This window comes from Aricia agestis, chromosome 14, assembly GCF_905147365.1.
Source record: "Aricia agestis chromosome 14, ilAriAges1.1, whole genome shotgun sequence".
NCBI classification, from domain to species: Eukaryota; Metazoa; Arthropoda; class Insecta; order Lepidoptera; family Lycaenidae; genus Aricia; species Aricia agestis.
The window spans coordinates 1,322,074-1,337,853 of NC_056419.1; positions in this window are offsets into that span (position 1 = coordinate 1,322,074).

Consider the following 15,780-nt stretch of genomic DNA (forward strand, 5'->3'; position numbering starts at 1 on the left):
GACATAAGCCGTACATACCAAAAATATATCTTTTTATTTTAGAATTTTTATTTTGACTTTTTCATTTTGTTGTAGGTAAAACATATTTTCAGTTTTGTTATACTATGTTAGTACTTATAAAAATAATTTCAAAGGCGTATTAAAAGGTGCATTGCTTTTAAACAGGTCCGGGGCTTTGTAGTTACACCATTTGACGGTAGATGGCGCTACAAGGCTCAAAATTTAAAATCACATTGAAACACGTCTTGGAGCGAATATGGTGGCGAAAATACCTAGCCCCCATGGGCGTAGCGAGGTACGTGCAGGGGGGGGGGCGGCCGCCCCCCTACAAGAGTGAGTTCGCTCGCTCACATTTTGTTTTTAATTTGTACCTCAATTTGTACCTTAATACCACGGACGTAAAAAAAGTACTTAATACCTAGTAAGTACCTTTATTTGTATCAATAATATAATCGGTTTGTAATTTGTATGCACTATGTCTATCTGTTTGTCAATCTGTTTGTCCCTTGCCCACCACCAAACTGATTTTAGCGAGTGTGGCGAAACGTGGGTGAAACTTTGACTCCCGGAAAAGTTAGAATAGTGTTGCCAATAAGCAAACTATTAAGTATTTTGGTATAATTTTAGATAGAAAAAAGCCGTCACCAAACTTACGTGTCAGGCGGGTCTCGAATTTCGAATATTTTTAAAGATAGTGTTTTTGGGCAGTAAATTAAGTTATTTTTAAGATATATTATATTTACTAAGAAGAAAATAAACTATTTTTTACGCACATTTAAACTTTAACGCGTGCTTCTATAGAATATTTTTAGTAATATCCATTTTTATTGAAGCAACATGCTGTGGGACAGGCCAAAAACAGCTCTCCGTGAAATTAAAATATTAATAATTATTAATTATTGAGAGAACTTAGCACTAATATCGCGTATTTGTGTTAATGTTTATTATATCCTATTCATCTTTTGAAAAAATTAACCTATATAGTTTATCCATATTGTTGTAATTAAAGTTCAAAGACGTGCAACAGCCTAAAAACCAGGGGTACACTTTTTTTGGGAAATGCCCATATTAGAAGGATAATAATTTACTTATATCCCAGAAAAATTTATGGTTACTATCGCGATAAAAAACCTAACCTCGGTAAGGTAGGTACTTCAGCGTCATATTTTCGTTAAATTCCTTAAAGCAATAATAATTGCTTTAAGGAATTTAACGTTAACGTTTTAATAAAGGATGAGTGGTAAGTTACCACTCATCCTTATTAAAACTGACTCACTTAGCCTACTTGAGCTTAAATTCGTCACAAAGCGTCGAGTTCTATTCAAGTTATTCCATCAGCAACTGCGACGTCTCAGCAACGTTACCGACCAGTAATGATGTGAAGTTATCGTCGTAGATAAGCACGGCAGGCGGCGACGTCGCGCAGGGTCACAATGCTCGGGGTTAAACCTTGAATACTTTTAGTTTTCAAGAAAATGGAGCTAATAATAGTGTATAGGTACTACAATGCTTAAGCCCAATTTTATCGACGACTATAATTAAAGCTAGGTAATGCTCGAATTAGTATCACTTTATCTCTTTCGGTTTTCATAATAGGTACTTAACTATTAGGTTGGGTAAAAAGTTTCTTCGCATTTTATATAAAAATCCAACAGGGTTTTATAAAGTTTATTTACAATTGACTGAAGTAAGTATATAGGTGCCATTTTGTTCGATATTGGTTTAACTTTTTGCCATTTTATTGGTATGTATTGGGACATGATCCCAATGCTATAAAAAATTTGGGGCTTCTGATGAAAAAACTGCGACAAGTGGTTTTGGCAGTACTCTTGTGATGTCAACCTGACACTGCCTAAGGAATTCTGCAGTGGAAATCTGAAGGTGCAAGGTCAGGACTATACGGCGGATGCATTAACACCTCCCAGCCACACTCCCGTAATTATCGCTGAGTGGCTAAAGATGTGTGAGGTCTAGCGTTATCACCAATGAATAAGGAAACAGATGGAAGCGACATAACTACAAAAAAGTGTGACCGGCGCCATATTGCCAAGAACTAAACATGGCGGTCTTTAGTGATGGGACACTCGGTTAGTATTTGTCGAGGATATCTATAAACTAAGATGTTATAAGTGAGCGTCCTGTTATATTATATATTATATTGATATCAAAAATGATTTTTTTTATGTACATAGAGACAAAATAAGCAAATATGGTTTTTTTATATAAGAGCCTCCTTAATTTTAATAAAACTATTTAATTTATTTTAAGTTTATTAATTATTATTTAAGTTGCCATTATTGATATCGGGCAAAAATTACCAAAAAATCGGACAAATACTAGTTGTACTCGCGCACGAAGTGTTTACAGTTTATTTTAATTTTACCATCAATTATTATTATTATTAAAGTATGTATACAACTGAGTATTTTGTGAACATTTCAAGTGTCTACCTTTTGCCATTATTGATATCAAGCAAAAAATAGCAAAAAAATCACGTTTATTTTGGGGCTCCCTTAAATATTTAATTTATTTTGTTTTAAGTATTTTTTGCTATAGCGGGAATACATATACACAATCTGTGAACATTTCAGAAGTCTAGCTATAGTGGTTAATGAGATACAGCCTGGAGACAGACAGACAGACAGTAATAGGGAGATCGCAGATGACAAACTTTTTGTGCGATGTGTGCCGCGCCATGCCGACTGTATGGGCGCCGCAGACTCGATCGCACAAAAAGTCTGTCGTCTGCTATCTCCCATAGGATCCCGTTTTACTCTTTGGGTAATGGACTTTTCTTTATATTTTTAGAATAAAGATAAAATTAATGTGGAGATAAATAAAAGATAAATATAAAAAATTACAAATTTATTTAAAATTAAAAATAGAATACCTAGTCAGCAGTAGAACGAGAATATGGAATCGAACTTAGCTTCAGTCACTTTCTTAGCCTCGAAATCTAACGGGTATTTGGGCACACTGCACTTAATTTGGGTCACTCAACAACGCGCAGGATCCGCACATGCTTCCAGAAATTTTCATTGTTCATCAAACCTCTCCTGCAAATCTTTTATAATATTTTTAAAATTTGCTATTTTTTTATTACCTTTGCCCGCGAACTTTTTCATTCCATGTCCTTATTTTTCTTTTAAGACACTTTTGCTCTAACTTCTTGTTTTGAGTTCGTTTCTGTTAACAAGATTTTTATTTTTTATGAAGTTTTATTCTGCATTTAAAGTGTTGAAGTTACATTTTTATATATAAACTAGCTGTTGCCCGCGACTTCGTCCGCGTAAACTTTAGTTATGTCCCGTCGATTTCTCATGGATCGCATCATCAGATCACCACTTTTGTGATCATGTTACCGAAATCGGGCTTCACCTTATACAACAACAAAAACATTTTAAAAATCGGTCCACAAATGGCATAGTTGTCCGAGAACAAATACAAAAAATAGAAAAATATATCGTCCTACTTTTCGGAAGTCGGTTAAAAAGTAGCCTAAGTTATTCCTTACTACATCTGCTATCTGCCAAAAAAAGTCCCGTCAAAATCGCTCCAGCCATTTCGGAGATTAGCCGGAACAAACAGACAGACAGACAGACATACAGACAAAAATTGCAAAAAATGTTGTTTTGGTGTATGTGTATGTATACATTCATATGCATGTAGTAAAAAACGGTTCTTTCAATATTACAAACAAACACTCCAATTTTATTTATATGTAGAGTAGATGTAGATGTAGATGTATAGATGTATAGATTATAATAAAAAAAATTGACACGCTAAGACTAATGGGAGCGAAGAAGTAGAGGAAAATGTGGAAAAACAGGTGGACTAATTAATTGTCTGTGAAACGTCTAGTATATTATAAATCTATTGTGTCTGCGATTCCCATGATCGAGGTAATAATAATTAATATTTACGTGGACTCTCCGGGCGAGCACACCCGCGCGGCGCGCCTTGACAACGCCCAATTCGCAACGTGCAGCAGAAATCGTAATATTTTAATTTCGCCATAACATTAAAACCAAACGTCCAATTTTAATCATTCAAAGACCAAATATTATCTACATTAACTGTACTTAGTAATGAAATAATTTATTTTGATAAGAATTAATGCCATGAGTAAAATAAAGGCATTTAAATGTAGTCCAAAAACATTTCAAGATTTTTTAATAAAAAAATGGTTATTGTGCCTCACTCAACATAGATAGGTATAGTGTATCGCGGACTTTTTTGTAGATATTTAAAAGATCTACAATTACTTAGAACGTTTTATGGTTCTATCTTTTATAGTTTAGGCAGCGTACGCGAAAAAAGTAACATTTCTGGTTGATTTTTTACACCTTGCGTCCGAAAATCCCAAATATCTTACAGAACCCTATTTCTTTCCAAAATAAAATTTAGCATATGTTCAGCAGAATTAATGTTAAATTCCAATGGTAAAAGAATATTTCACATCGGTCCAGTAGTTTCGGAGCCTATTCAAGACAAACAAACAATCAAATCTTTCCTCTTTATAATAGTAGTGTAGATGTATATACAAATAAATATATATTTCATGAAATTTAGTATATAGGGGGTTTCGGGGGCGATAAATGGATGTAGCTAGGAATCATTTTTAGAAAATGTCATTTTATTCGTGTTTTATCGAATACCGAGCAAAGCTCGATCAAATAGCTAGTAATAATTAACATCAAACTCTATAGTACAGCGATGCTTTAAATAAACTGCTGTATCACTTTTAATTTGGGTTATAGAAGTTTGATGTTTACATAATGAGTAAAATTATTATTAGAATGAAAACAAAGTGACTATTGAAATGACATTGATTTTGTTATGATTATGTGTGGTCAAACAGATAACGAGGCGGATTAAGGTTAAAATCTTTTAAATAAATGATCTGCGGGGCTAAAATGATCGCATTTAGCAATTCCTCTCAATCAATTGAGCAAATGAATGTCAAAACTGTCAAACTGACAAATGTCAAATTAGTACGAATTACTACAGATCGACAAGGCTTTTTATGAACGTAAAGAAGAACTGTCATAAAATGATGTTTTTGTATGATGGCAGCGTTAGTTCCTTTTTTCGCCACGTTCATGTAAAGCCTTGTCGATCTGTAGACATGAATTGCAAGCAGAGACCATTTTGCAATTTTAAGAAAATGAATCATAATTTGATTCATATTATGATTCTACAAAGCGACCATTTTAGCCTCGCAGATTCTTCACCTTATATTTTTTAAATTCGATAAAAAAGTACATTACTAAACGTCAAACCTACTAATTTCTATGTTGATTAAATATCGAAAATCAAGCCATGTTATATTCTATTCTATCACAAATATTATTTATTGTCTAATTATTAACTAAATTAGCACATACGAAGTCAAGCCATCGTTAAAATATAAAAATTTTAGTAAAAATATAAACATACCGATCCAAGGACAAACTTTTTTAAATTTCTTCACTTTTTTGACGGACTATAAATTAATTTAAAAAAAAAGCAAATTGGTCGAAAAATTTGACCGATATATCGATATTTTTTTCGCGATATATCGAGACCGATATTGATATTTTTTCAAATATCGATGTATCGATATATCGATATTTTCTTTCAAATTCGATATCCCTATAATACGACACTTTGACAGTTTATGTACCTCGGGGAACCGGAACATAAAATGGCGGACCGGCCACAGTATTTTGATTTGGTAGAGACCATTATGCCGAGTCCACTCTATAAAAGTCAATGGTTATCACGGTTAAAAACCGCACCCCTTCTGTTGTTTCATTCCAGCCGCTTTCTCTCAACTTCTTGCTTTAATCTCATCAGTTGTTCGCAGTAGCTACAGTTCAGAATCGATGGTCCTGCCTGGCGGTAACAGCTCATAATGAATAATGCCCTTCCAAGTTCCAATCCCACCACACACACAGCATTGCACCTTGTTGTGAGTTAACCCGGGTACAAGGTATTATGAATGAAAGAGAAGACGACATTTTACCAACTTGAGGCTGTCGCTAGTAGTGCGGTAGCCACGTGACTTGCGACTTAATGTGAAGGCAGTCTACACTAAAAGACGTTGGTGAAATTGGGCCTTTGTGAAATGAACGTGGAAGATGTATTAGTTTAATATCGGTGGCGTATCAACATAGCATAATATGCTGTTGTGATAAACCCCAAACTTGCCTTAAGTTCAAACTTTAAAGTAAATATCATGTTAATCACTGGGGAGGGGGCAGCATACCTGTTTCAAGAAGAAGGTCGGTCTGGCATATTGAAACAAAAGGTCATGAAAATTGACTTTCATTAATCTGACTGAAAAGATATTTTGTTTCCAACACTTCATTTTGCACAGAGTAGGTAACACGTTTGTAATTCCCACTTACCAGGAAAATTGACGTGTATTTTATCTTCTAGGGGGGTGCCTGCCCCTACCTGGATACGCCTATGAAACTATACCTAAATAATTAATAATACATCTAGTAATTGGTCATTTTTGTTATGTGAAGAACTCGAATATACAATAAATTACTACTTTTTTCCACAACAGCATCCCGCGGTTATCGTATCTACGCGTTTTCCCGTGATGTGAAAGGAGCAGCGCAGAAAGTAATTTTTTTTTCACCTTTGTATGGAAAGTTCATGGCGCGGGGAATTTGCCCAAAAAAATTCGTCTTTCAGCGCTGCAACTTTCACAGTGAACTCTGATACAAGGAACAAGTACACACCCTAAAGTATTTACTTAGTTTTGTTACACCGTGTTATAATTATTATGCCCATCAATATCGGCCTAGTAAGTTCGGAATCTATACGATGCACACAAACAAACAAACTTTTCCACTTTAAAATATTATACTAAACTGTACAGAAGTATCCATGACTTATGCCGTAATATATTTACTAGGATGACCATTCCATGATTCCCTACTCAACTTACCTGCAACGCACCTGCAGCTCTTCTGATGTTGCGAGTGTCCATGGGTGACGGTAGTTGCTTACCATCAGGTGACCCGTTTGCTCGTTTGCCCCCTTATTTAATTAAAAAAAAAACTTCTAGAAAGGCATGGTCGAACATAATATTATTACTAGCTATTTGACCGAGCTTTGCTCGGTATTCGATAAAACACGAATAAAATGACATTTTCTAAAAATGATTCCTAGCTAGATCGATTTATCGCCCCCGAAACCCCCTATATACTAAATTTCATGAAAATCGTTGGAGCCGATTCCGAGATTCCAATTATATATTTATATATATACAAGAATTGCTCGTATAAAGATATAAGATATAATATAGGGGTGATTGTACCTACCCAACAATACTTACCTATTGTTCGTGTACCAAATTGCGGTATTAACAGTGACATAACTAAATTGCTGTTATTAAATTGACAGGGTAGAGCCAAAGTTTTCTTTCCCAATTATTTCAAAGTAATCAAATAAATTGGATCAGCAATTTTCTTTGTTATTGATGTTATTGTGTTTAAGGCATTGTTTTTAACACAATAGTCAATACCATGAAATGAGTAGGGTCACCTGATGGTAATTGCCACCCAAGAAACAATTAGTGCACAAGTTTGTGGGAATAATATGCGTGGTGGCCGCAAAGGAAGATCTTCGAACCGAGCGAGGTGTGCTCGCTCTGTTATTTATTACAGCCGTGTATGCTCGGTCATTTATATACCAACGCACTTAGAAAACTTCTATAGCGCGATGCAGGAATGTGGCACTAATTGTGGGTATCGCCATTCGCCACATCACTCCCCCTCGAAGACCGGAGGTCGAATCTTGAAGTCTTTGTGTCGCTTGAGTAGTCAGTATCCGTTTTGTACATCGTACTTAGGTATTTCGTGAAGCCATTTCACGGCAGATTTCTTTGTGACTTTGTTAGTCTAGACTCTAGTCGATTCAGTGCATTCCTAAAGAAACAATTTTACTTCAGCGCCAAAAATGTACGTTTAACGTCTGTGTATAAAGGTAGTGTAGATACTCGATAGATCGATTAAAAACCACCGAAAAGAAAATCAAAGGGTTATTAGTTAATACTTATTAGATACTTTCTAACAATATGTTTTTCTCTTGATGTGGGTGCACTGCACCACGCACAAATCAGCTATAGGCATTAGGCACACAACTATAATTTCTATAGAGTTTTGTGTAATAAAGAACCATTTCACTGTTAGTGACCAATGATTCTCCTTTTCCATGCATTTTATGAAAACGAAAGGTGATGAGCATAATTACGAAAACGGTTTTACTGCATCAGTACCGCTAGGGGGCGCTGGCGTGGTGTGAGCGGGGGGATGCGGGGGGTTTGAGCTCGGGGGGTGTGGGGGTCGACATTGACCGAGTGCGCCGTGCGTCATTCATCCGCGATGCAACGCCACGCCCCGATATGCATGTGGACCGTTGAAGTTGGGAGGCAGTCCTGGTTAATACTGTGATGCAAGAATGGGTCATAACGGATCGAGTGAATAAGAGGTTGTTATACGTCTCATAAAATGTAAGCGAAAAAAATATATACAGTCGAATATACAGGGTACATAACAAAACTAAGTGACAATAAAAGTAGGGACCCATAATATAATATATCCTATATTATAGGGACCAATACATACCCTAAAGAGGGTATATATGGGTCCCTATATAGAGTTCACTGTGAAAGCAGTAGCGCTGAAAGAGTTTTTTTTATTTGTATGGGTCCCAGTGTCATATGAGTTTGCCCATACAAAAGTAAAAAAAAACTTTCTAAAGCAAACACACCAAAATACTTGTCACTATGTTTTGTTATACCCTGAATATACAGCCGAATATAGAACCTCCTTTTTGGGAGTCAGTTAAAAATTCTCAAGGGCATCAAAGACTTTATAATATGAAGAGTCTGTACAATGTGGAGTCTGGAATTCTTGCCTATGGCGCCTTCTACAAAGAATGCAACGTATTTAAATTTTCATCAGAATATCTTAGAGAATAATTATTAATTATATTTAGTAGTTAGTACCAATTATTTTAGGAATTACGATATTATCTACTCCTGAATATGTCAAGCAGTATGCGAGCTGAAGATGAATTTATATACGGTATACCCGTCTCAATTAGGTAAAATATAAAAAAAGTAACAATATTTTCTTGCAATCTACAAGGAAACTTGTTACTTTTTCTCTAATATTATCACAAAATACACTAAGCTCAATCGAAGCTCGCTGGTAAATAAAATCCAATCAACCGGTTGCAATCATATTAAGCAAAACGTTCCGGGGCAGCGGGGGCCCGCCGCGCCGGGGCCTCGAGGGGGCCTCGGACCCGGGCCCCGCGGGGGCACAGGTATCGAGCGGCCTTGGCACGCTGCAGTGCCTCAAATTATTTATAATGCGAGCGGCCAACTACTCCTTTATACGGAATTGGGTCACGTGACATAATGGAATTTCGGCACGACACGCCTTGGCCTGGCAAAAACATGCCAAAAAAAAAAAATTTTTTATAGGAATATATATAAGAATAACAAAATTAATTATTTAATTAACAATAAAGATCTTTAGCTACTAGTTTAAGCAAAAGCATTTGCAATTTTTTTCATGCAATTTGCATTTAACTGTCCTTTAGCCCATAAATGCTATTGGAATGCACTTATTTCATGCCGGTTTTCTATGAGACGGTCGAACCATTGGTCGTTTAGAACAACGATGAATAAAAGATACTGAATACCAATTTGCTCTGATCGCCGTCCCAAATTATGTAACTAAGTATACACATTTAAAATTCAAAATGGAGTAATTTATGTATGAAATGCAGCGGGCGGGCCAAGAATTTGTTTTGTAAATTTCTCAAAGGGCCGAGCTGAGATTATAAACCTTCGTCCTACTTCGTGGTTCGTCTATTCATTATAATTTGATTTAACCGACCGGCTTTGACTCCTTAAGCCGCATATTATGTGGGAAGTATAGTACGGTCTACATAACACACAATGGTTAAAAATATTTAAAATTTTCTTCGTCTACCGTCGCGTCAGGACTCAGGCCCCTGGGGCCTTATCATTAACTTTGTCAAAACCTGAGCTAATCCGCGCAGCTCAGAAAACACTTGTAAAGTAAATTGTTCTTTTTTCGCATCATAACAACTTTTACTTCTGAATGGTTGTAACCTGTAATAATTGTCTCTGAACTGGATTAAGAAATGTCAAACACGAACGTCAAATTTGACTCACGGAATTGTTTTTTTTTTTAGGAATTGAAATGGCTTAGCCATAACGACTAACGGAAAAATTGTAAATAAAGATGAAAATATAGTTTAAAAAAAATTTATATTTTTTACTATAAAATATACTATTTTCTAATACATAACGTGGTCAATGTAGGAATAGTTACTTTTGCACCGATTTATTGTATTTAAAGGTAATTATTATAAATGTGTAAATGGTTTTATTTATATTTTTTTGGTATTTTATAAGCCCTTTATGAAAACACTGAGAAAATAACACTCCTTCATGTTTATATTATCACAAGCATGGCGATCTAGAGGAGAAAGAATTCTCTGACATTGGCAACTAACTGAGTCGGCAATTAAAAAAAAGAAGAAGAAGGAGACAAAAAAAAAAGATAATTAGATATTGTTATTAAGTTTATAGAGATTATGTTATATGCAAAAAATTGATAAGTTTATTATATCCTATACCTATTTGATACCTACGCTAAATAATCTACCATAAAAAAGTCTTAGAAATGCATCAAACTTGTAGATTACAATTACATGCATTACAACAGAGTTGATGTCATGAGTTGAACATAGTTTGTTGAACTTGAACTCATTCTTGAACACCTACGTTTTTTTGAGCTTTCAAATAGGTATTATTGTAACATAAACAGGCAATTTATAAGTTTAATAATCCCCTTTTCGTGCCTTGTAAGGCATTTTACATTATTAGTATTGTGTACGCTGAACCAAATATTTTTCAGGATAAAGGATGATTGCTAACACTGAGATACTATAAGTACTACATTTTATAATAAAGAATTGCAAGTGTAATGATGACAAAGTCCTAGGAAGATAATATATATTCACTCAAAAGCTTTAATTAAAAGAAATTTAATAAATACTCGTTTTTAAATGTTTTTTCATTTATTTTCTCACTTAAATATACCTACCTTAGATACATATTCATACACAGCTTTCATCAATAGGTACTATATTTGTCTTACATCTTATTATCAACCTAGTATCAGATAGGCAAGTGGTAAATCTCTTTTATATTATACTTATAAAAACATTTATACAGCGGAAATCTTAAACAAGGTCTTGTCACTTAAAATCAAAGAAGATGAATCAAATATCCCTTGTGTAAATATTAATTTATTATTATTAAAGGAGTTCAAATACAAACTTTTGATGAAAGATAAAAACAATATTATAATTTCAGACTTTTATTTGGCAAACCAATAACAATTAGAAACTGCATTGCAAGTTGCAACTATGGGAAATTGCCTGGGATATCTCAGACAGAGAGCGGTCAAGGGTTTTGTGTTCTTTGTGTTGTATTATGTTGTAGAATGCCTCCCGTGTGAGTATCTCTATATACTCACACAGGAGGAGTTCTGAATGTGTCAGAATTGCTCCTCAGTCACCAACGCAAATGCTTCAACGCATGACCACTCTGTCTGATAGGTCCCTAAAACGACCACATCTTTTTAAAATGTATAATACATGAGGACTTACTAAAGTCCTCATGTATTTTAAATTTTAATGTAATAATATAAAACTAATATTATTATTATTGAGGTACAAAAGTATTTTTGGTAATAATAATATAAGTTCCAATGAAAATATTATGTTTTATGAACAATAAGTATGTTTGTTATGCAATTTTTGTTATGTCTTTTTGGAAAAAAGTACTATAAGTAATGTAGGATTATATTTTTGAGTTTTAGTGACTATTCCCATTGTATATTATATCATATTGTAGTCAAGAGAAGTTATAAATGAAAAAGTGCATATGAGAATTTAGCTAATTTGGATTTTATATTATCAATGATTTAACTTTTCTAGTAGTTTAGGTGTATGTGTGTGTGTTAATATTTATTCGTGAATATACATGAATCTAAAGTTTCAGAGGTTGTGTTCTCAAAATTCTTGTTATTGAGAAAGTAATACCTTTGAATTTACCTCTTTGGTGCAGCGTTTATCATGCATGGTTTACAAGGAAATAGTTTGTGAAATAACACAAATAGGTTCCTAAGAAGTACATAGTAAGTCCTCATGTATTTTAAGTTTTAATTTAATATAAAACTAATACTTACTTATTATTATTATTGAGGTAAGTACAAAAGTATTTTTGGTACTTAATACATAATAATATATGTTCCTATGATAATATTATGTTTTATGAACAATAAGTTCCATATGTTTGTTATGCAATTCTTATTAAGTAAGTCTTTTTTGGAAAAGTACTATAATGTAGGTTTTTGTTTTTGAGTAAAATTTAGTGATTTACACTATTCCCATCATATAATACCATATTGTAGTCAAGAGAAGAAGTTATAAATGAAAAAGTGCTCATATGAGAATTGAGCTAATTGTGATTCTATGATATTATCAATTATTTAACTTTTCTATTAGTTTAGGTGTATCAATGTTTATCCGGAGCATGTTATACATACATCTAAAGTTTAAAAGGTTGTGTTCTGAAAATTCTTGTTAAAAGTAAGTACTTAATATTGAATTTACCTCTTTGGTGCAGTGTTTATCATGCATATACCAAAATACTTCAGGTTTACAAGGAAATAGTTTGTGAAATAACACAAAAACCTACAATGCAACTATAAGATTGTACCTGTAGGTTTTTGGTGAAAATTCATACTAGTTTTACAGTAATTATACACAACACTTGTGTTCCTTATACCTTGTATGTGTTTCTTGTGTACTAAATCAATGCAGTCTTAGCTCATCGCACAAATGCAAACCTTATTGTTGACTAGACATATAGGTATATTGTACTAATATACTACACCTCACTTATGTTATTATTCTGAAACCTCACTAACACTAAATGGATTACTAAGGTCTCTACGTCTTTACTTATGTATCACTTCGTGATTAACTTGAGAATACTTAATCGTTTTCCAAAAATTTGGACACTTCGAATGTTTAGTTTTTTGGTTTTAATAACGAATTATTTTCACTAAAATATATGCTATAGACTAAAATATAACTTATTAAGTAACTAACCAACTAAATAGCAATATAATTTAAGACTAAAAAGTATGTAATAAAATTACTAAAATGTAAACTATTCAGTAAAAGCTACTCATTGGTTGGTGTTTATTGAATTGCTGTATTTGACGTAAAAGCAAGCGAGCTTATGTCAGAAGTGTTGTCATGATACCAAATGATACGAAATTATTACTCAGTTAACAATGGAGAAGTGAGTTTTGTGTCACGTGACCACTGACTGGCTGGAAAATAGAGGTCATGGTACCAAAATGCGAGCCAGTCAGTATTCTGGCTGGCTTTAAGAGCTCATGATAGAGGGGTCGTATTTTTAATTTTTATAGCCAAAGTATTTTAAATTCAGGTATGTTGTCAATTTACCCACTCTGTTTGGATTGTTTGGAACAGAATATTATTATGTAACGAGTTTTCCAAAAAACAAAATGCGATCACGGGGGAAAACACTTTTTTTTAAAGAAAGAATGAATGTGCCGTCAGCTAATCTAGTCAATGCGCAAGTAACATGGTCCTTACTTCTTGTCTATGATTTATGAAGCCACCATCTTACCAAACAAGGTATATCGTACTTATTATGTAAATATTTTTGTTAGGGTATCCTTTATTAAAAAGTAAATCCTTTATAAAAAAATCTAGAATCTAGATGATGCCCGCAACTCCGTTTTACATTGCCTTACATTTTTCCAGGATAAAAAGTATCTTATGTCCTTTCCCGGGACTTAAAATATGTCCATATCTAATTTCAGCAAACAAAATTAACAGACAGGCAGACAGACAAACAGACAAGCGGACAGGCAAACAGACAGATAGATAGACTGACAGACAGACACACTTTCGCATATATAATATTAGTATGGAACTAAACTACAAACCGCATCTGAGAAAACCCGCAATGAAGCCGTACGTCTCTGTCTTGTAAAAATTATCGCCGCCTCCCCCCGGGGTGCCGTCCGCACCCCGCACTCGCGCTACGACCGGCTTCCTCGTCGGAGCTATAAACGAGGTAGTGTTGGGCGCGTTTTAAAATTATTCGATAGATTTTATTTGAGGTAAATTTGCGGTAGGGTTTAAGCTGATCGCGCATTTGTCAGCACCGTACTCGCCGTACACGTCGAACGCACCGCATAGTACACGAAATGCGGCGCGTGCGGTGCAGACGAATGTGGGAGGTTTAACATCATTTCATACAACGAATTCTAAAATGCGGCGCGTTCGGCGCGTGCGTGATGATAATAATATGTGCGATCACCTTTAAAGGTGATCGCTATGTCTAGCAAGAGTACCGAACTACTATCAGAGAAGTTGATTCCTATGCAAATCGGGGACCTAAGTAGTTTGGTTGTATTACGTCAAACCCAGCTGACAGATCACAATTAACATTGAATTGACATATTCGACCAAATAACGTTGGTCTGTCAATTGCATAGGAATCAACTTCCTCGATGGTACAAAACGACAATTTAAATTTTGCCTTTAAATTCTGCATGATAATTATTGATTGTTTTCGTTAGCGGTGTTTTATTTTAAAAAAATTAAACACAGCCAACGAGACTTTTCGAGTTGTTGCTTAGTTGATTCCGATTGCCAATGGCTTGCTACAAACTTGATCTTTAATAATTATTATTACCAATTTTCCTTAACTTTTTATGTCCGGGAGAAATGCTCAGGAAAGGGGCTGGCTTTACCGAATATTTACCAAACCTTTAGTAAAAAGTTACCTTTAAAACGTGTGAAATATTATAATCTTTACATAAATGGAAGTACATTTTGCAATCTCAACGTTGTTTTTAATGTCAGAACAAACGTACTGTAATGTACGTAGTATGACAATAGGTACTACTCTCCTATATAAAAGAGATGATTAATACTATCTACTTTAAAAAAATTCAAAGAGTTATAAACATCGATATCGATAAACACAATCACTCTCACCACTACTCGGAAGCAGAATCAGAATAATAAAAGATTTTATTTGTTCCCCGCCCACCTCGCTGTGCTGGGCTGGCGAACACTTCATGATCGATAGAGAGTAGAGACCAACGAGCAGACGAATCGCATGATGGTAAGCGCCGGTCAATGATGTTTGACATAGAACGATGGTATTCCAAATATTTCATGTGTTCCCAAAATGTTAATAATGATTTTTGTTTTTTCATAGTTAGAGGTGGCATATTAGCTAAACGACCAAGATCCACCTGCGGGATTACGCGTATGCGACAGTTATGCAACAGGCGTTTGATAGCAGATATCGATGTCTGCTCTCAAACGCCTTTTGCAAAGCTGTCGCAAGATCACTCTGCTGTCATTTCCCTACCAACCACCATTATTTATTTTGTTTAAGTATATTTTGTGCACAAAGTTAACAAAGACACATTTAAATGCTATAATAATTAAACAGTGGCATAGTTATTACTTTAAGAGATCTCTTCCAGCAAACCTTATAATTTATAATTAGTAATGTGGTTCGACTAACTTTATAATTATAATAAATACCTAGAGCTGAAATATAATTTGATATAATCTTGCAATGTATCTGAAAATGGAGTTGTCTAAAAA